This window comes from Felis catus, chromosome F2, assembly GCF_018350175.1.
Source record: "Felis catus isolate Fca126 chromosome F2, F.catus_Fca126_mat1.0, whole genome shotgun sequence".
In the NCBI taxonomy this organism is placed as follows: Eukaryota; Metazoa; Chordata; class Mammalia; order Carnivora; family Felidae; genus Felis; species Felis catus.
Window position 1 is genome coordinate 52,875,243 of NC_058385.1, and position 23,732 is coordinate 52,898,974.

The window sequence follows — 23,732 nt, forward strand, 5'->3', positions numbered from 1 at the left end:
CCAAAGACATCATGCATTCACAGAGGGCCAACCATGTGAAGACATAGCAAGAGGGTGGGCACCTGCAAGCTAAGAAGAGGCAACCTTGCCAGCACCTTGATCTTAAACTTCTGGCCTCCAGGACTGTGAGAAAATAAATTTCACTTCTTTAAGCCACCCAGTCTATGGTATTTTGGCTATGGCAAAAATCTATGGTTGTCTATGGCTGTCTATGGCAGCCCAAGCTGACTCAGATGACACTCATCTAAAGGCAAAGCATGGCAACATCCATAAAATGAAAACCAATCTGATAATTCAGCCCCTATGTAATTAATTCAGGCACTGCCATATGTAAGATATTCAGATAATTCAAACCAATCCATGGATTTTTTTTTACACTGCTAAACACAAATGAGCACAGCACACTTTCTTATAGTTTTGGCCTGCTGTTTAAATAATAACTTGTAAAGAGCATAAAAATGTTTTTTTCACTATGTGCTCTTATCAGTACAAAATCTGTAACATTTAATGTATCAGTTCCTGTTACTGTGGCCCTTCATTTCATCCTTAAAGCTTTATTCAGCAACCTTCCCTTTAGTCTTCTCATTGAACCACAATTATTTCTGGCACATATGCAGAACAGAGCAAACTTTCTTGTATTAATAAAATCAAGTCTGTCAGATTTAGGCCAGTTGGGTATTAAATTCAAACTAGACCAAATACTGGCTGAACATAGTTGCAGCGTGTATAGATCAGATTTGGCATAAAATTCAGTTTGTGATGTAATATAAATTGTCAAAGTGATACTGCTTCGAACTTCATGTGGTTTATTTTAAAAGAGATATATCATGCAAAAAAATAAAGCTTCACTTAATGTGAAAATAACTACTTTTAGAAGAACAATAGAATGAGAATGTAAGTTGAGCATTTATTAAGAATTGGCTTATGAGTTTGCATCATAACCCAGGACTTCATCGTTTCCATTTGGACTGAACAGAAAAAGAGAGAAGGCCCAGTAAAATGCTACCTTTGTGTGTGGGTTTTTTTTTTTTTTATGTGGAAGTTTTTTTTTTTTTTTTAATTTGTTCACCTTAGGAATAGACACCCTTACTTTTTAAGTGTAAAATGTCCATTGCATTTTGGGTAATGAAAAACATCCTGATATGACCACCATAATAGTGACTGTCCAAATAAGCTCAATTAACTTCACATTGTTAAAACAGACATGCCTTTTTCTGACAAATTCAATTTTGGAGTTTTAAACATCAAATCATGTCATAGCCACCATTTCAATGAATTAAGATTCTTGTCAAAATCAAAAACCTAAATTCCAAATGTTCTATAGGGTGATTTTAAAGTACATATTATAAAGGGACAACTAAATGAGTAAAATATTTTTGGTCCTAAACTTTTTTTTTTTTTAAGTAGGCTCTATGCCAAACATGGAGCCCAATACAGAGCTTAAACTCAGGACCTTCAGATCAAGACCTGAGCTGAGATCAAGAGTCAGATGTTTAACCAACCAAGCCACCCAGGCACACCTGGTCCTAAACTTCTAATTAACTTCTTTCAAATTACCACACTATTAGCTCATTCATTCATTTATTCATTCAGCAAATGAGTTCAGCATGTCTATTATCTGCTGGGTACATTGGTTCACAAGCAGGCATGGTCACTACTGACAGAGCTTACAGTATAATGAGAAAGATAAAGATTCCATAATTAAACACAAATGCCAAATAGATAAAAAATTGATATGCCAGGGTAATATGAAATGTTCTTAAATATAGTCTCTCATTTAATCCTCATAATACCCATGAGGTCATTACTATTTTTAGCACCACTTTACTCATAAAGAAACAGGGGGCAAGAAGTGATGTAACAGGCCAAGGTCCTACAGCCTCTTCGTGGCATAGCTGGGGTCTGAACTGATGCAGCCTGGCTCCAGAGCTTGTATTCTTAACTAATATACTGCAAATACTTTCAAATATAACATTTGTAAATTGTGATAAGTGATAGAAAGAAAAACTTCATCTACAAAAAAAAAAAAAAATGTATTCACAAAGCCAAATCTAACTTGAGGCTCTCCAGGGAATGTTCTCAATAGCATTGATTTTGAAGCTGTCTTCAAGAACAAGCGAAGATAGGGAAAAGACAGTGGTGCAGAGGGCGGGGAAGTATTTCAGCAGAATAAATAGCATGTCCCAATGTCCTGGTATTTAAAAAAAAGAGATTTCTTGGTTTAGCATCTCCCTCCCCAATCTTTGTATTTTAAAAGCCAAGATGTACTTTATATTTCATTTAAAAAAATAAATTCAAACTTTTTACCCAGAAAAAAAAGAAACTGAAAAAAAAATTTTTAAAAGAATAATCAAAAATTCTTAAAAACACAATACATTGCAAAATTGCTTTGCAGGATACTAGTACTTCTGATACTTGAAAAACTAGTGGCAAATGGTCATTTTCACCAAAAAGGCATTTTGAACCAAAGTTTATCTTACCAAATTGTATGTTTTCAATTACGTCTCTGCAGTAAGGAGAGGCCACCAGGCAGAAGAATCAGCGTAAGCAAAAAAATAAAAGCATAAAACAGCATGACTTGTTCTCAACGCTGCACAGAACTCAGATTTGCTGAGGTGTATGGTGAGGTGTGGGGAAAAGAAGCTCTCAGGGATAAACATAAGGTTAGACAGGGAAGTAGAAACCAGATTTCAGAGGAAATTATAAGTCACACTAATAGTTTTCTCCTTTAGGTAATGGAAAACTATCAGAAAGTTTCAAGTGGAGACTTGCATTTTAGGAAGCTCTACCTAAGAGAAGTGGAAGCTGAGAGAAACATGAAAACCAGAAAAAAAATATGGGCTGTCCAACATGCTAGCATTTAAAATTATGTTAATTGATAAAACAGTAAGTTCATAATGTTATGGGTGGCAAAATGAAGTATGAGGGGAGAAAGATAAAAAACATGTGTATTGTAGTCTTGATATCAAGTATATTTTTTTATTATATCTTTTAAAGGTAATCAACATAGACTCTGTGTGGTAACATCAATGAACTGATGAGCTAACATATGTAAAATCACCTAGCACATGCCTGAAATATAATAGGGGCTCAATAAATGTTGTATCATTTCATTTAAGAAGTTCCATTACCAACCATGTCCTGAACTGTAGTAGCATTTACACTTTCTCTTTGGAGACACCCACCATTACAAGTCAAAGCGATAAACTCAAGGGAAAAACACTTTATTTTGTAATTTGAAATTTACAAGCATTTATGCACTATTTGTATTTAGCGATAAGAAGGCAAGAGTCACCATTTAAAGCCATCTCTTAACCATTTCTCCTCTTCAGAGCAAAAATGATGTGTGTAACTTCTAGGGTATGTCTTTAAAGGGGAGAGGTATGACCTTTCTCCCACTTTCTCCATTTTGCTTCCTGGAATATAAATATGCTGGAGCACCATCTTGGACCATAAAGATGAAGACAATAGCACCTGTGATATAGATGATAGCACATTAAGACAGAAGGAGCCTGGGTCCAGTCCTGTAGCTAAGTAGCCATGCCAGGCCTACACTGCTTACCTTCATACTATTAGGTGGGAGAAACATAAGCTTCTATCTTGCATAAGCCAGTTCCCCAAGGTCCCTGTTACATGTCACTGAGCCCAAATACTCATTAACACCAACGGAGCCCATGATGGCAGGGTTCTTGCGGACTAGCTCATTTTCTTTTCCAATGTCACCATCTCCTTCTTCCTAAGAAGACAGAAGTCAGGAAAAGAATTCACTGGGAATCAGAAATCAGCTTACATCTTTAACTGGGCAAGATGACTGAAGTTCATTGAAACATTTCTCTTCAAAAACTAGAATGTAACTTTAGCTGAATGGCTTTTTTTCTCCTCAAAATGTGACAAAAACAAAAATGCCAAAATATAGATATCACATTGGGTTCTTCTCTTTTAAAGAGAATGGAATCCAAAGGCATATCTGCATCTGTGAGGCCTGGTCTCTTTTTTGTTTTAAATCTCTATAGAAGACTCATGACATTGTGAACTAAGTTGGCTGATGTCAAAACAGTTTTTAAGCTAGGAAAAAAGTTTTAAATAAGCCACTTTGCAAATGACCAGAGGATAGGTACATCCAATGTCCTAGGTCATATGGGTTGTTTTTACATATTTTTTAAATTTTGCTTTCGTTTCTGCTCTAAGCCTTATATATACTAAACTTTTTAGTAGAAGTAAAACTCAGTTATATGCTGAAATTTCTAACTTATGGGAATTTTGCCTGCTATTTGAAAGGGTATGAATTTTTTAAAGTCCAGAAAAATAACTCTCAGCCATGTCTCTTTGTTACAATACGGGAGCAGCTTATGCATTGCAGCATACAAGTTGTGTGACCTTAAGCAACTCACTTAACCTCATTAATGCTTGTTTTTTTCTCACCTATAAAGTGGGGATAGTGCTTGTACTTGGATTTAGATTGAGGCATGAAACACCAATCAAGTAGAGTGCCTGGCACATTAGAGGAGCTACATAAATATCAGCTGTTATTCAAATTATTATTGTGATTGTTATTTGCCACATTTACAGTTTCTATGCTCTAAAAATTAACCTCCTTCCTATAGGAAGACGATACTCCTTGACCATTATCTGCACACCGTCTGCTTTAGTTATTTAGGACAAATGAGTTTTTGCTGAGGAATCTATATTTGCAAATTAGATGAACAGGATCGAAAATTAGACTACGTCCATGAAACAGAATAAACTAATGGTGCAAAGTAAACTCCTCAGTCAGTTCTTTTATTTTAACTTCTTGAAATTCACAACAAATCCATGTGGGCCTTTTTGTACAACAATTGTCAAATCATTACCCTAGATTACTGTTTGTTCATTAACAAAATGCCTTTATTAATAGAGTATCATTGCTACTTTATTTACTTTGCATGATTCTAAAAGACGATGCAGGGAATATTTTAATTCTTTGTGGCTTTTCATAGTAAATATAGGGTAAATGTGTGTGTGTGTGTGTGCGTGTGTGTGTGTGCATATGACATCTAGTAAAATAAAGGTTTCTAGTCAATAGTATAACTTGGGAGGAGAAACAAGAATATTCATTCTTTGCATCATGGACAGCTATGAGCCCAAAACAAAATTAAGAAATTACATAATGTTAACATTTACTGGAACTGCACTTTTAAAAGCATATGCCAAATAAGAATGAGAAGCTAGTATAAGGCAGAAATACACATTGTAAAACAAATACTGTCATGCAACACATTTAATAATTGTACACTCTTAAAGGAACTCTGGGGTCAAATATTCCCAAATGTAACTCAAGGGTTAGAAATTGTTTTCAACTAGATGATAATGCTCCTTCATTCAGTGCCTATAAAAAAATGTATAGGAATTACTCTGAAGATTATCCACATTTATTTAACACTCCCCAGTTCCCTTGGCCCAATTCTTCTACCTTTCCCACCCTATCCAAAACAAACCAAGAAAAGAAAAAATTCCTCTGATTGAAATAAAAACAAGATAAAATGTAATCTGATGTCCTGATTGTTTCTTTTAAAGTAATGAACTACAGCCATTTTGCTTAATTTCTTTTCGAATCATTTGTATTTGAGTGTGGCTAACACATGGTACTTACAATATAAAACGACTTAAAATATCAGATTTTAATAATCCTTAGGTGGCTCTATGCAAAGCAGATGTTCTGTTATACTTTCCAGATGCTAGCTGTAAGCACAATTAATTAAAGGCAGTGCTTACATATCATTTTAGTAAATTTCAGTACATAGTTAAAATTACGTTAGAGAAAAGAGAGAATGAGCAAAAGCCAGGACTACTTAACTGCAGAGAATTGCCAAGAAAGATCAAGTTCACGTATGTTACGCCAACAATAAGCAAAACTAAAAAGGAACTGTACCCAACATAGAAGGGCTTTCTTGGTGAACTATGACAACACTAAGAACTAACTATATACCAACTCTGCTCACAACTTTCCGCTTTGGGTGAGTCTTCAACCTAGTTATTAGTTATTCCAGAAATGTTCAGACAACCAACGACGCAAACATACACTTTCAGAATTCAACAGCCCGATAAAACTCAGACTGAGTAGCTCTTATCCAGTTTGCTAGAGAAGTCAATTTTTACATTTCAAACAATGCTAATTTTCTTCTATGTTCACTTTACTCTTCAGTATATTGCATGATAATCAGTCCCTTTATTGAATGCTGCCTTGTCTTTGGTGTGCGCTACAAATTATCTCTAATCTTAGTTCAACTCAGTGAGCACTAAGCACCTATTATGTTCAAAGGCCTTCCTGAGGGAAACAAGAAAAAACTAGCCAGGGTTTCCTGCTCAGAGGTAGTTTTCATTTGGAGACTATCAAAACAGCAGCATCAAATTCAGTTCCCAACTTAGCAGTAACTCTGGTTACATGACCCAAGCAAACTTGAGGTTGAATCCACTATACTGCATCTACCTTAGTTGCCCAACCCCTATTACACTCAGCTTCCAGTAGCATTTTCTTAAGGCAGAAAACACAGATAAGTTGTTAATGCATAAGCAAAAATACCTCCTACAGATCAACCAAGTGGATATATATGGATCATTCATTGTCTGTAAATCACAGTGCTAGCTCCTGCTGAACAAAAGTGAGGTAATCAGAAATGGAAAGCCTAATATGTGAAATGACCCACTAATCCTCTATTCTCTGGATTTCACCCTCGGGCTTCCCTAGTTATACACTACACTTACTTTCTAAATGGCAACAGAGGTAGAAGCCCATTTGTTTTTATTTTAAACACAACTTACAGAGATTTCTATTTATTTTGCTTTACTGGGTCAACTACAACTGTGTTGGTCTATGTAAAAATTGAATAAAATTGAAAACTTACCTTAGCTTGTCTGATTAATGTTGAATGCTATTACATTGCTAGCATTTAACAGTTTTTAACCTACAAAATAATGATTTCACATGGTTCGGCCTATCCAACTCTGCTTTGTAACTTGAACTTAGTACATCAGTGATCTGAAACATTTACATTTAATTCAGTGGGATTTGAATATTCACACAGTGATTTGATAACCTTCAAATGAAATGTCATTTAAAAAAAAAGCAAGAGACAGAAAGATGGAAAATAACAAAAAGTAAGGAGGTTGTACTCTCCTCTAAAGTGAAAGTAAACACATGTGATGCAATGAAGAAAGCATCCTCTTTCCAAGATACAGGCTGGTATTACTGATACTACTACAGATGTGTTTTTTAACAGATGCCTTTCAGAAGAGTTTCCTTTTGTCCATGGTCCAAGGGGTGGGAGGAAGCAATACAATAGATAGAAAATGTTGTGTGCTGACCTCTCACCTCTTACAGGCCAAATTTCAACTGAGTCCATGGATTCATTCCCTCTTAAGTCAATTACTATGAAAAGTGGCCACACAAGACACACACAATAATAGTCACTCGAAGAGAACCGAAGTCTCAGAACTACATAGGCATAGAAATGAATTTGCCTTTTAAGTTCACAGGACATCATCCTCCCTACCCCTGCCCCCATCCACCAGACATCAGGGTCCCAAAGTGCATCTGACACATTACACCTACCTTGCTGTCCCTGCAATTTGAAGATAAAAAGATGATTAGTCAGTCAGAAGAACAATAAAACTTTCTCTGGAATAGATGAAGGGGGGAAAATGAGCACATTTTTCTGGCAAGAACATAGAGAAATGACCATGTTACTGATCAGGCTTCCTTAACTGATTGGGTTGTGCTCAGAGGTAGTAGTGGCTGTTCACAGGTACCATTGAGGTAGCACAACTGAGTTCAGCACCTTCGCCTTTAATAAAAATAAAATCAAGTCATTCTATTAGTGCCCACACATTAAGGAACTTTCAGCCCTCTAAAGTACTTTGCAATTAAGGAACTTTCAGCCCTCTAAAGTACTTTGCAAAAATAGACTATTATTGTTACATAGTTCTCTGATTATAAAGAAACTTATTCAAGATTCTCTATAGCAACACAGCTGACATTTTTGTACCAAGAGCAACACTTCACCAGTAAGTGTCCAATTGTCTTTTAGGATCAGCAAAATGAACCATGAGGACTGGCTTAATCCCATTCCAAACTAAATCCTTTCAGTAAACCCATTAGCACTCATCAATACCAGAGTTTCTCTTGTTCATTTGTTCATTTCACTTGTTACTGTCTTTCTCTCCTCCCTTCTAAAAAGGTAAATACCATGATGGCCCTGGTCTGTCTCATTCATGGCTGGCTCTATCTATAATGCCTAAATCATAAGAATTACTTAGGAAAGAATATAGCAAATATTGCAGAATTAATAATTAAGTGATAGAAAGTATAGTACTAACGCTAGTAATAGCATGAATACATGAAAACACTAAAATAAGAATGATTTCTTGTTTGTGTCTCCTCAGTACTGTTTCCACAAACTTTACAAATTTTGTAGATACTTGTCCCAACTTCATAACATCTGGGTTATGAGTAATAAAACATTTATAAAGCAAATTGAATTTCTGCCACAAAGCATTATATGTAAATAAAAGAGGACCTGAATGATTGGCAAAATATGCATTATGTATTCATTCACTTACAAATCGTATCCTTACTGGGTATCCACAGGGTAATAACTTACTTTCACACACATTATCATTATTAATCCTCATTAGATCCTGTAATGGACAGCATGCTTCCAGGTTTATAAATGAAGAACAATGCTCATGTTGATTGAGCCTATTAAGTAGCTAGAATTTGAACATACTCTAACCCAGTATTTTGTCATAATCTTGTGTTTCTGTTTTTTATTTTTCCATTTTAGCAGACACTTCAAGTCTGTGTTCTTTTCCCATCTGCACAGGGAACGTGCCTTGGCAATAGGGAAGGCTCATTCACATAAAGGTCTACTCTGGGAGGCAGCAAAGGGTGATGGCTAAGCACCGAGGCTCTGGATATGGACTGTTCACAACTGGCTTTGTCACTTAAAGGCAGAGTGACTTTGGCCTTAAAGTCTCATTTCTCAGTTTCCTCATGTGTAAAACAAAGATAATAAACAAGAAATATCAGCCATTTTTAATAACAGAGTAGACTGATGTGGTTGTCAGTAACATACTACGCAACTTTCTCCATTTTTTTTTCTTTTTCTTCCTTATTTTTTATTTTTTTGGCAAGACACTTTATTGCTTCCATTTGGTCCACTTCTTGGGAGAGGGCTCCAGAGTGGCTGAAAGCTGCCTAGTGATTACCTGGATAGGCTCTGACAGAAGCCCTGACACCAGCAGTGATGCAGCACAGTGTCCCTCAGTGTCTCCTGGGCTCCGAGGCTCCTAGTCATACTCGAGGCTGAGCCTTTAAGAGACACAGTTGCTAGCCAGCCTGGGAGGTCAGAGGTGATTGCCCATCTTCTTGATGAGTTTCACCTCCTCATCTAGGAAGTGGCTCTCCAGGAAGTCACAGAGATGGGGTCTGAGCGGGCAGAATCCAGGCCGTGCATATCCCAAAGGGCCTGATTTAGGATTTTCTTTGGGGCCAGGGCGGCTCTGTGGAGTCCACAGCTTTACTCCCCCTCCCCTTGAGAGGGCTCTTGCAGGTCCTGGCAGAGGGTGCTGCCACCTGGCGGTTCGCTCCGCGCCCTCCTGCTGTTCCTCCATCAACTCTCTGAAGAAGCGGCCAGCACCCTGCACAGCCACCTCTTGCAGTGCAAATAGACACCCAGAGAGAGGTAAGTGTAGCAGGCCTGCACACTCAGGTTGACCAGGTTGCTGACCGCGGTCTCTGTCTTGGTGGACACTGCTGACGAATCTAGAAGCTCATGGTTCGTAGAAGACAATAAGGAGCTAACCACAGAAAACGGTTTTGGCTGGTCTCTAGGCAAGGAAAGGTGGAATGGCAACTGGGGGAGGTTGGGGTATGGGAACAGGGGGAAGGAGGGGAGTCCCCGGGTCTGTTGCATTCAAATACTATTGAAGCCAGAGACTCAGGACCACGGGTGCACTGCCTCCATTTCTTCAGCATGTTTTTAAATAGGACACCAAGCCTTCCATCTTAACTGATAAATCCATTTTTAAGAAAAGTCTTCTGTATATGGAAATGGTTTGGAATTTAGAAATAAAATCTTCCCAGAAGTAGAACAAGATTGAGCATGGTTCATGTACATCTATGAGCAAGGGAAATGGAGGAGACAACGATTATGAGTTTTTCTGTAAAGATGTTCATGACTTCAAATTCCCCTTCATATTCTGTAAGTTATCACAGGTCATGGAGACAGATCTATCAGTCTCTACATCCAAACATTGAAATGTCTTGCATGTGTATCACTCTAGCCTTTATCAAATGAGATTGTTTTCAATAACAATCAACAATATGTTGAGTATATTTCACATACTCAACACTCAGCAATTTGTTGAGTATATTTCAACACTCAACAATTTGTTGAGTATATTTCACATACCCTATAACTCACTCAGGTAAAATGTGTGGTTCAGTCGTTTTTAGTATATTTACACAATTGTGCAACCACCACCATAATCAATTTCGGAATATGTTCATCACCCCATAAAGAAACCCTGCCCCCTTTAGCAATCACTCTCCATTTTCCCCAATTCTCCAATTTATGTTATGTCTCTATGAGAAGTTTTTAAAATGATGGATTCAAAAGTTAAGTCAATGGATGAGTTATTGATGAAGGAGCACAGGTGAAGTGTCAGGCAAGAAGACCAGGCCATGAGTTCTATGGGCATCAGAGAAAGAAGGGGGTCTCTAGTGACTGAGATAGTCAATGAAAAGAAAATTCACACCAGGCAGCAAGGGACTGGCAGGATTTAGATTAACAAAGAGAAGTGGAGCAGGAATTTTAATTTTCAACTGCAGGTAAAGCCTGTGTTGTCTTTATAATGCAAAGATTCCAAAAGAAGTCACACAAAACATTCTTGGGTTATCAGTTTCTGATATATTCTAATGAGTATTAAATGGATCCATCCTTCAAGTTTTCTTAAAACAGTCTGAGAAAGGAATTTCTTAAAGTAAAAGAAGATGTGTGACAGCTTGTTTTTTCTCAATATAAAACGTCTAATTTTGCTATAAGGATCAGATTGCTATCTGAGACCAAGGAAGGTAAAGAAGGAAAAACTGAAGAAAGAAACAAAAAACACAACTTTTTTATATTGCAAAGAGATAGATGTGTTCTTTTGACATAGTAGTTGTGTTAAGACTGTGAGAATTACACTGGTTTAAACTTAAACTTCATATAAATCTATCTCCTCTGCTGGATCCTGAATTTCATTAGGGTCCTCAAAGGGGTCCACTGAACACCTTCCCTCTTCCCTGCCTGGTTTCCAAATCAGCTGAAAAGGCAGGGAATCCTGTTGTTAAAAGCCATAATATTATCTTTCTTACTAAGAGTACAGGTTGCTCTACCTGCTGAGAGGCAGTAGAGTGGCTCAAGTATCAAACTTGAGCACCCAACAGAATCATCTGGATGGCTTGTTACAACACAGATTGCTGGGCTCCACACAGAGCATTATTGATTTGCATTTCTGACAAGTGCCCAGGTAATGCTGCTGCTGGTGGTTTAGGGGATGGGAGAGTGGGGAGAATAGGACTCGCCATGCTTTGAAAACTGCTGCCACAGAAAGCATCACATTCCATCAGGGTGAGAAAGAAGTGTGCCCCACAACAACTTCCACGATGGCTGTTGCCTGTCTTGGGTATATCCCGTTCCCTTCTTCCATCAGCGATAGACACAGGGACTGGCACACAGTGGCAACAAGTTGTTTGGTGGGTTGGACTGAAGATGAATATGTTGCCTGATTTCTGTTCCAACTAGCATGTGAAACCAACCTTTGAAACAAATTTTTAAAGTCAGTCTTGAACTTTCACCCATTTTTAAAACAACTTCATATCATCTTCATTTGAAGTCCTTGATTCTAATACTTGCCTGATTCCCCTGGGGGTGCAAACTGGATACAAATTAGGAGTCACTTGACGCTGCAGTCCTGTAAACATGCCAAGTTCCATACAGTTCTCTTCTGCGAGGACCAGAAATCCTCCCCGAAGGGGCATTAGGTAAGGGGAATTAAAACCAAGAGTTCAAAGTTTTTGATATGACTCTAAACAGTAGAAGGTTAATGTATCTTTCTTTATCTTTATGTATCTTTCTTTATCCAATTCAACTCACACTCTATAAATACTTCATTCAACATTTCTAAATTTAGATTTTTGACAGATACAGGGAAAAAATGGTCATTTTCTGTTCTACAGTGAGTCTTTTGAAAAATAGCATAGGCCACATTAAGTTAAAGATAGGAGCAATATTTCACAAATTTCAGATCCTAAATAATTTGAAGGAAAACAATACTTTGTCGGGGGAAAAAAGCATTGTTATAAGTATAATGTAAATTCAGAACCCAGAAATGATATAATGAAGACACAGGCTTTTTAAAGAGTTAGGGATGCTTGCTTACTTGAAGCAATTCTTCAATAACTGTGTATAGAGCCTGGATTAAGTTAAATTCTATGAGTCACTCTTTGACTGCCCCCTACTGGCTAAATTTCAGAATGCTGATCAGAGTATAGTACTTGGTTTTAAGATTATACCAGAAACATTTGCAGTGAGATTTTTATAGGTTTTCAGATTTTATAGAAGGCTGTGTGATCCCAGTTTTCCCAAATCACAGAAGTGGTTTCTTTCATTTATTTTTAATCCTTGCTGATACATATCTTGATTTTTAAAAACTTTTTAAAAAATGTTTTTATTTAGTTTTGAGACAGAGAGAGACAGAGCATGAGCAGGGGAGGGGAAGAGAGAGAGGGAAACACAGAATATGAAGCAGGCTCCAGGCTCTGAGCTATCATCACAGAGACCGACGCAGGGCTCAAACTCATGGACTGTGAGATTATGACCTGAGCCAAAGTCAGACGCTTAACCGACTGAGCCACCCAGGCACCCCTCTTGATTTTTTATTTGTGCTGGTCACCTTTATCCAAGGGGTTTTCAATAAAGATAATAAAAGTATTGCCTTCAAGGATGAACACAGATGAAGAATTCAGTGCATTGCATCTTCAATGAGAGAAATTTATCTTCTTATAGTTTAGATTCTCTGAATTTAGGTTCTGTAGAGATGATTTTTGTAACTAAAGTTTTGCATATCATTTCACCACTTAATTGACACTTATTGATTGCAACCAAGTACAGACTTACAACAATTTTTTATTGGAAACTTATAAGTTGCTCTTTTAATATCAAAGAATTGAGTATCAGTGAAAAGACAAAGAGCAAAGAATATCAGTGAGAAGACAAGTCTTAAAAATTTGGTGGCCAGTTGTGGGAGTTAAGTTTGTTAATATGGATTTCGTTTTTAAAGGTCTTAAGTGGAAAACTGTAATTTTTTTTAAGTGGAAAAATGCAATTCTTGCATCCCAAGTTTCTTAGTCTGTGAGCTGAGGCTGTGGATGGGAATGGTTTGGGTACAGATAATGTCTCAAAGCCAGGCCTATTTGTTTCCTGTGTTCACTTGTCACAAGAATTAGAATAGAAGGGCGCTCAGTGACTGGTAGGAGCACCTGTTCCTTCACTGACCACCCCAGGGAGGGATGAAAAATATCTTTACTTTGCATCAAGAGAAGAAGTTGCTAGAACAGAATTGCAACCCTACCCGTTATGAGACAAGTTGTTTCTGCAGAACCAAAATCCAAGATTGTACACAGGATAGAACTTGCACTGTAAGCTTGAAAGTCTAAGATAATGTCATTGAACTTTATTTTCTCTGAATCTAAATAAATCTAAGACTCGAGCACATATCACGTTGTGTTATCAAGACATTCAGTCTTCATTTCAGTCCCATTATTCAGGGACTTCTCCTACACTAGGTTCAGATGAAGATCCCAATAATATTGTGTAGCACAAAACATGGCCTTGGCATCCCCAGTTATCCATCCTCCCCAATTGCTTCGACACTTATCCAAAACCCACCCATGTATTTTGCCTTCACTCAGCCACACCATGGGGAAGAGACTGCAGGTGCCTACTGCTCCTAGGACCTGCAATCCCTTTCCCCACTAGTCCTGACAAATCACTACTCTCTGCATCCCTGACAAATTACTACTCTCTGCATTTTCTACTCACCTCTCTCCCACCTTTTCTGGGCCACCCATTGTAATCTCCTTAATGAGTTCAGCTTTTCATTATAGCCAGGGTGAAGGATTGTCTTTCACTAATATTGCTACATCACCAAATTATTCTGCAAAATAACATAGATAGGAATGAAATAGGAAAGATAGGAATTGGGAAACTGAAAGATTTAGATAAAGGGCATCATTTCTCTCAGTCTTTGTAATACACTCTTTAGCTGAGTTTATTTATTTTTGCTGCCACCTGCTGGTGCACAATGGTTCATAGTGTAAGGAGGCTGAGGGAGAAACCTCACACTTGAATTCCTTGCCACCTGTACAGACTGGTAAGGTTCAAGGACAAGCCCATTCAGGGATTCATAATCATAAAAGGTTAACAATAGAATATTGACAATTTCTTAAATACAAATAAAATTGTAGTATACTGAAGGAGAGGGCTATAGAAACAGAAAATAGATGAAGAAGTCGATATTTTACAATACTGGGAGTCAGTAGGTTGGAGCTAGAATGTTTCCAGTAGGAGAAAGATTTTATAAATGCTGTGTACTTCAATATTTTTAATAAGGTCTTCTGGGCTCCTTAGTTATTTCTGAAGTTACAGAAGAGAAAGTAATCCCAGAATGTATTTAAACTGCTAAACACAGGTTCCACTGAAGGATAGCTCATCTCCTACCGATTTTGCTATTTATCTAAAACAGCATCATCTAGAGTTGATGGAATCTTTTTTTGTTTAAGTTGGACGACAAGAGGCTGTGTAAAACTCACTCTTACATGCCACAAGGGAACAAAATAATATATTCTACAGTCTGACAATTAAGCAGACTCCATGCTACACACAATGGTCTGAATACACAGTATTGCCTTGATGTCAATCAGTGTATAGTCTGGAAATAATATAGTAGGAGGCTTTCATTTAAAATCAAAACAAAGAATAAAGGATTCTGCATAAAGGCATGTTGTATGTTCTTAATTATTTATGGAGCTAAAACCTAGGCTATGGAAAGATTTCTCCACATCCTGGATTCAGCAAGGGCTGAAATATTTACTAATAGGATGGCATCCTGGAAGGCCACCTGCCCATGAGCACCAGAAGTCACTCTTAAGAGATATTAGCTCCTCAAGAGAAACTGGATGCTACTGAAGACACTGCTTGCTATTTGTGTTATAGGTTAGGCAACTGTCTCAACATCACAGATTGAGAGATCTCTGGGATCATGATGGAGTCATGGATATAGAGTTGATAATAAGCTTATTTAGCATTGTTCCTTGAGTGTACTACATATGGTATTTAGAGAATATAACCAATGAACTATGGATACTTTTATTCACAAATAACTTCTAACTTGAATTAGCTTAGTAAAAAAAATGAGAATTTGATGGTTGACAGAATTCAACTGAAGTTCATAGAGACAAATCATAAGAAGAGCAGGGATCTGGTTGGGCCTTAGAAACAGCTAAAATGAGGGTCTTGAATGCTTCTGGTGTTCATCAGCTGTGCTTCCTAATTCGTGATACTTTCATCTCTAGTGTAAGAAGCCTTCATAAGGAAGCATTATACCCTCTAAAACCTGTCTAGCTTCCCATGCCCACCGTTCCTGTCATTTAAGTTCCGAGAGAAGATTATTGATTGGCTCAGGTCAGGGCCCGGGCCTGAACAACTGAGGGCAAGGTAACATGGAGGAGAAGTTAATAGCAGGAGTGCTGAATCCTGACTTCCCAGGTGTGATTCTGATACTTACTAACTCCGCAGGCTTGGACAAGGTACTCAACTTCTCTGTGTATCAGTTTTCTGATCTGTCAAGTGGGGATGTAATAGTACCTAACTCAGGAGTTTACTGTGGCAATTAAAAGACACATTATATGTAGAGTGCTTAAAACTATGCCTGACACAAAACAAGAGCCATTTGAGTGGTTGTTTTTCCACTGGAATGGCAGTTCTCAATCTTGGTCATACAGCAGAATCACTTGGGGAACTTTAACAAATACTTGATGCCTTGGTCTCACCCATAGATAATTGATTTGGGGGCGGAGTGTGGCATCAGGATTTTTAATGTACTTCTCAGAAAATTTTATGTGCACCCAGGATTGAGAACTATTGCACTAGACCATAAGATCCATAGATGAAAGGATTTTGTGTCTACCATTCAATCTTCAGTCCTTAAAACCATGCCTCGCACACAAAAGGTGCTCAAAAGTATTTGTTGAATGAGATAACAAAGCAGCTAGGGAAGCTACTATATCTAGTTGAATGAGGGTATGTGTGTGTGCATACGTGCCCATGAACTACAGTTAGAATACTGGGCCCACTACAGATTGCAATACTCTGTATAACAAAACTTTAAATCTAAATGCTATTTGAAACATGCAGTTTGACATCTCTTGCCTGTGTCTTCAAAATGGGCACAGACATGCACATTAATGCTATAGAGCACATATCCTGCTTTAAACCTTTCAGTGACTTCCCATTGTATTTGGAAAAAAAAAGTTACAAGCGGGGCACCTGGGTGGCTCAGTCAGTTAAGCCTCCGACTTTGGCTCAGGTCATGATCTCACGGTTCGTGAGTTCGAGCCCAGCGTCGGGCTGTGTGCTGACAGCTCAGAGCCTGCAGCCTGCTTCGGATTCTGTGTCCCCCTACCCTCTCTTTGCCCCTCCCCTGCCTGCACTCTGTCTCTCTCTCAAAAATAAATAAACATTAAAAAAATTTTTTTTAGAAAAAAAGTTATAAGCAATTCTTATCAGTCATGATAGATAATGTTCTGTGAAGTTACCAGGCACGATGAATTAGTGAATATGGAAGCATTCCTTGTAGGAGATACACAGCATTAGGTTCTGTTAGGCCTCTGGTCACAGAATTGTCATCAGTTGACCAATATGTAATCTTGTATGTATGATTTTCTTTAAAAACATCTTATTTAGGGGCAACTGGGTGGCTCAGTCAGTTGGGCATCTGACTCTTGATTTCTGCACAGATCATGATCTCACAAGATTGAGCCCTGCATTGTGCTCTGTGCTGACAGCAAGGAGCCTGCTTGAGACTTTCTCTCTCCCTCTATTTCTGCTCCTCCCCCACGCCCCCCTCTCAAAATGAATAAATAAACATTTTTTTAAAAATCATCTTATTTAATATATACATTGTTGATTCATTAACATTAAACTAACAACAGCACAGTAACTGATGCCTAAACAAAGCTTACTGAACACTATCTAACACATGTATTTTTTCCATAAGTCACACCGTAGATTTCTTGCCTGTACGTACTCTAGATAGTGCCCCAGCACTATTCTTGGGGGCCATTTTAAACAGTGAAATCACCAACAAAAAGCACAAAAAATGCGCAAACCATGGCACTAGATATACTATGAAAGGATCCAAAAATTAAAACAGATGACGTATAGTCTATGTGTGTTTTGACAATTCTCAGACCAGTTTACAATCTGAGAAACAAGAAAGTAAAGCTTCAGCTTGTTCTGGGGACTCAATTTTTTTGCCCTTCTATGTATGTCTCATTATGACTGCAAAGACCATATTGATTTGGCAGGGGGCGGGGGGTATAAATGAATTTTATCTAAGAAGCAGATTTGAAAATACATAATCCATGAATAATGAGGATCAACTATATTTAACATGATACAGTCTAAAATCCTGGAATCAGATCTCTCCATGAGCTGGCTACATTTTTCTTTTCCAACTTTAATGTCAGCCCTCCCCATATCTCCCCCTCCTTACTCTCCGCTCCCATGTCAATTTGAACCTTTCCCCCCTTACCCTGAATAGCCACACATTCTTCTCTTCCCTGCTTCTGTTGACTTAAGCCAAAATTTATCAGAAACATGAATATATCATAAACTGCATGGGGCAGAAGAGAAAGGCTCTTCTCAATAAATGCATATATTGGGATAACACACACTCCCAAACCTTTTTGTATTAATTACCTGCATTAAAAGCACCTTACTCCAATGAATTCAGTCAAACCAGAGGGATCCATATGGCAGAGACAGTGGAGAGAATGCTATTACATGACAAAGTGGCTAAAAAGCATCAGATGCTGTGGTTGGGCCAGATTTGATATGAATAAGTTTACCACGGCTTTGGAAAGTTCACGGTCAAATATTTCTCCACTTCCCATGAGATAAGCTCATGGTTGAGAAGAACAGCTCTGAATTATGCTTTTTCTCTATGAAATAAACCGTAGGCTAGAATTACATAGAAGTTGTATGATAAAATTCAATTCCAAGGATTGATTTCCAACTTTCTGAAAAAGCAAAGCACGTACAGGGGTCTGTTTTAAACGACAGTGTTATTGCTCTGACAACTTGGTTATGCTTCACATAACTTGTTCATACACATTTGAGATATACGTTATATTTTATATCTGAGATATATATGTACAGGCATGTATTTATATAAATATATGTATAAATATGTGTATATGTTAATACATAGTTTCTATATTTTTAAGGCTAGCTATAATGCCCCATTGTGTGAATCATTTTACAGGTTGAAGAAAACCAAAAATTAAAACAAAAGACTTATAGTCCATAGGTGTGTGTTTTTACAATTTTAAGAAGAAATGCAAACAATGAGTCTGGCTTTTACTTTCTTCAGTAAGCTATTTGGGTATCAAAGTGTGTGCTTTCCTTATTAATTCATTATTGTTCTTAGCTTCTATTTTGGAATCTGCTTCCAGGAAATGGATTTTTCATTATCTTTGTGACCAAAAAGGAAAAGTTTAGAAAACTAGAATGAGTTTCAGCACAAAGAGCATAAGTAAAAAGATGGATTTTTCAAGTTTTCACCTAGTCCATAATCAAATGAAATCATGTAAATTTTTCCTCAGTTAATGTGCACTTCATTGCTTTGGGTGCTGTGGAAAGTGCTACCTTAGTCAATCCTACTCTGAGATGACATAGCAGGCTGTCCATATTCCAAAAGTCCTTGGATGTTCCCAACTAAATACTCTATAGCTTGCCTCTGCCTTATATTATTCTTACATTAGGAAATAATACAACAACAAACAGTAAAGTACTCTGGTCCAGTACTCTGGTACCAGTACTCTGGTAGTTGGGCTCATTTTCCAGTGGAGTAGCCTAAAGGCAAAAAACTAGAAAGCTCTTCACTGGCACAAAAATTCATTGAGAGGGCAGATCGTGAAATACACATCAACAAGTGTCTGAACAACTTCATTCTGTTGACATTTCATCTCTGCATTCAGGTGTGCTTTGTCTATCCTAAGTAGTTAAAGGAGAGTGGACAGGAGACCCAGAGTTATATGCCATGCTGGATAAACATACTGGAGTGAGATACATGTTGATGAATTTAAAGTAAAACCAAGAAACATAAGACTGAAGTTTTTTAAGAAGTTAGAAAACAGAGACATGATTGCTGATGAACAAAACCAAAAATTACTTTCCTAATAAAAATAATAAGTAGCTGGGGCGCCTGGGTGGCGCAGTCGGTTAAGCGTCCGACTTCAGCCAGGTCACGATCTCGCGGTCCGTGAGTTCGAGCCCCGCGTCGGGCTCTGGGCTGATGGCTCGGAGCCTGGAGCCTGCTTCCGATTCTGTGTCTCCCTCTCTCTCTCTGCCCCTCCCCCGTTCATGCTCTGTCTCTCTCTGTCTCAAAAATAAATAAAAACATTGAAAAAAAATAAAAAAAAATAATAATAAGTAGCTAATGGATTGGCAAGTATAATCAAGAAAAAGAAAAAAGCAGAGAGAGAAAAATACACATACAAAAGAACATTAAGAACAGGAAAGGAGGCATAGTTGTAGATATGAATGATACATTTATGAATGATAGTTCAGTCATCAGCAAGTACTTTTTGAGCAGCATCTTTATGTCAAGACCTATTCTATGCACTAGAAATAGAACAGAAAATATGACTAAGCCCCTACACTCATGGATCTTACATTCAAGAGAGAGGAGTCAGACAAACCCAAAGAAATAGCCTAATTTTAGCTAGTGGTGAGTGCATGCAGATGATAAAATAAACTAATGTAGGAGAGAGGGTCCTCATGCCTGCTTTAGTTAGAATGGTCAGTGAAGACATTTCTGAGGAGGTGACATTAAACTGAGACTTCGGTAATAGGAAGAGTCTCACAGACAGATACCTGTGGAAAGAAGCTTCTAAGAAGAAGAAAGAGCAAGTACAAAGTCTCTAAACTTGGATCAGACTTGCATGTTGAAGGGATGAAGAAGGCCAGTGTGTCTAGAGCACATGAACAAGGGGGAGAATGGAAGGAGTGGACATTGAAGAGGAAGCAATAGCCAGATCAGGTAGGGCTTTCTAGACCACAGTTAGGAGTCTGAATGTCACTGTAGCCCTAGGAGAAAGCCACTGGAATTAGATGATTTGACTTATCTCTAGAGAGACTCTCTAAAAGTCAGCCTGAGGAGGCACAAGAGAGGAAGTAAGATGATGTCTTAAGACTGTGAGGCAGTAGTCCTTGCAAGAGAAGGTGGTGGTTACACCAGGTTGTAGCAGTGGGCATGGATATATACAAACCCAGAGCAATTGGAGCACTAGATAAGTTGGACGGTTTCTAAAAAGAAGGAAGAGGAGGAGGAAGAAGATGAACATGTATTGAGTATATTAAGTACTAATTACGTGCCCAGACTGTATTTGGTCCTGGGAAAAATACAAAAAAATGTTAAGACAAGTTCCTGCCCTCCAAATCCTTATAGTGTGGTTGGAGTACAAACTAACTAATGCCTGTGGAACTAAAGTGATATGTGATGGTGAGGCCATATATCCTCCTCTCTAGGAATCAACAACCAGAGCCACACTCTGGAAAGAAAGAGAGAGAGGGAAAGGAAAGGGAGAGAGGGAGAGAGGGATGGAGAGGGAGTGAGAGAGGAAGAGAGGAAGAGAAGGAGAAACAAAGGGAGGGAGGAGAGGGAGGGAGAAAAAGAAAGAAAAAATAAACTAAAACCCCACACTGTCCATGATAGAAACATGGAGCCTGACACTTCCCAGAAGGATCTCTGAAATCTCCCCTTTTCCTTCAACTGCCCCCCAGTCTATGTAAAAGTAGGTTGAGGAGTGTTACCTCAGATGGATTCTCTGGAAGCAGATGATCAGATGGAGAGCAAGATGTTTCTTAGCAAAAAGCACCTGTGACAGGATGGGGGAGGAAGCGGGATCAAGCAGAGAGAGGAGTTGACCTATAGTGCAGGATACGAAAGCCACCACCAACCCAACAAGGTACATTGGAGTGAGCTGTGCTCCCTGGAGTTCCCCACATGGGGCAGAAATGGCCAAGCCTCTTCCTTCCATCCCTTGTTTATCAGAGCAGATAGAAGTCGTCCTGAGAAGGGTGTAATTCTGGAAGGGGGAGCTCTCTGCAGCTGAGCCATCCCTAAAGGAGCTGACTGCTAGAGCAGAAAGCGCTGGGTCTGGGCCACACATCCCATACCCCTGTTTCTATTTAGGGGGCAGCAGAGAGGGTGGATAAGAAGTTCTGTTCAAGAGAAACCATTTGGGGGCAAACTGTCATCCTTCTCCATTTTCCTCAATCTGTTCCTACAAAAATTGGTGTACCTACAGTCATTTTCTGCTAAGTTAAAAACTGGTGATCTTCTCTTCTCTGAAATTTTCTGAGCTCTGAACTAACCTGATGCTTCTGTAAAGAGAGATGTAAACACTAAGAAATGGAATATGTCAAGGGCCATGCAGTTCCCACCATTTGGCTTCCCCACATGAGTCAAGAAGAGTTCCCGGCTGGTCAAAAAGTGGACTGGTGCTCGGTCCTCAGCATTCTAATTGGTCCACAGAGGGCTACTTGCTTGGTGATGAGTCCTGACAACAGTAGTGTGAGGTGGCCCACCTTCGGTCATTGCAGAGGTGAGGAGAAAGGCTCAGCTAGACTTTCTGCACCATGACATCTTGTAGGGCCTGTAGGACCCTCTCAAGAACTGACAAATGTGCCCATGTCAGTTGAGCCAGTGTCTGGATGACTTCCACAATGAGGACTTCACATTCCAGGAGCACGACAATTATGATCCTGACAATTTTGAAAGAAGACATGAAGGAAAGTGAATTGCTCTTACACTATAAAATTTCAAATGATAAATTTAACATAGCCAGAAAACAAATATTGTTCACATTTGCCTGGTTAAACTGGATAAAACTTTCATATGTTATCAACAACAAAATAAAGTAATAACCTTTGTCCCTGGAAACCACTGCCCACAGGATAATGCAGCCTCATGGGTCATAATACAACCAGCATTAAGTCAATGGTGTTAGGGAACTTCAAAGACAAACATCAATATTGTTTCTATAGGGCCGCCTGGATGGCTCAGTCGGTTAAGCGTCCAACTCTTGGTTTTGGCTCAGGTCATGATCTCACGGCTTCATGGGTTCAAGCCCCACATTGGGCTCCATGCTGACAATGCAGAGCCTGCTTGGAATTCTCTCTCTCCCTCTCTCTCCCCTTCTCCCCCACTGGTGCTATCTCTGTCTCTCTCAAAACAAATAAATAAACTTTAAAAAAAGTACTGTTTCTATAAAAACAAGTTCTAAGGAGCCATGACATTGTGAATAATATTAGCATTTCTACCTTTATCCTGCAGTGGAAGATATAAAATTAGCTGGGAACAGCACATTTGACAATAACACAAAAAGATGGTTCCTGAACTTCAACAGAAAGAGATGGGATTTGGACACTATGAAGAATTTTTACTTATGCTGATTAGACAATAAATACGTAAATACCTTTTCTCTATCCATTATTCTAAATGTCCATTGATAAATCATTCCATGTTACATGGGTCCATGAATTTCATAGTATATTTTTAATCTAATTGTTTGTTAGCCAGGAGCCACACAAAAATACATTTTCCCAGGATCCTACACACCTTAGAGGCAGTCCTTGATGTGATTTTTTGACCAACAAATGAAGAGAGACTCTACCTTTCATGAGCTGTCACCTAAGGGAATGTCATTTGCCTCTACTTATTCTCCAGGGCAGCACCAGAGTTGCAGGTAACAGACCAGACCCTCTGACACACCATTTAAGCCTTGAACCTACAGATCTAACCTGAGACAAAGTGACTGAGAAATCATGAAATTCAACTAGGATGTAGTTCAAGTAGATTGCTACCTTGGGGGAGAAAATGCTAGCCGTTACTGGAAAATTAAATCCCTCAATACTACCTCAATTTTAGCATCTGTAATCTCAGAGGAGATTCCTTGGGATTGCAAATTCAATTTTTTATTCCATAAATTAAGTACCTAATTTGATGAATAGCCAACATAAGTTTGAATGACTAATCCAAATGAAATCTAAAGTGTGTTTTGGACATCCACTTTTAGCCCCCACAATAAAAAAAATAAATAAATAAAATAAAATAAAATGAAATGAAATGAAATGAAATAAAATAGATGGGTAGCTAGTGGGCACATGAGAGCTAAAAACACCTATTTGGAAGACTAAACTTTTAAAGAGAAACTGAAATCTTAAGGCAATTATGAGATATATAATTAGTATAATCCTTGTTATGATTTATCTTTGTATTTCTCACCATACTTGGCAAAACTAAGGAAATGCTGAAGACTGTTGCACTCAGTGGCTTATAAACATGAATAATTTAAAAGAGTTTGA

The 23,732-nt window shown here is 38.3% G+C and overlaps 1 pseudogene; it reads right to left on the minus strand.

Annotated features, from left to right (window-relative positions):
• Positions 1-9,277: 9,277 nt before the first annotated feature.
• LOC101090990 lies at positions 9,278-9,950 on the minus strand (annotated as a pseudogene).
• Between the last annotated feature and the right edge of the window lie 13,782 nt (positions 9,951-23,732).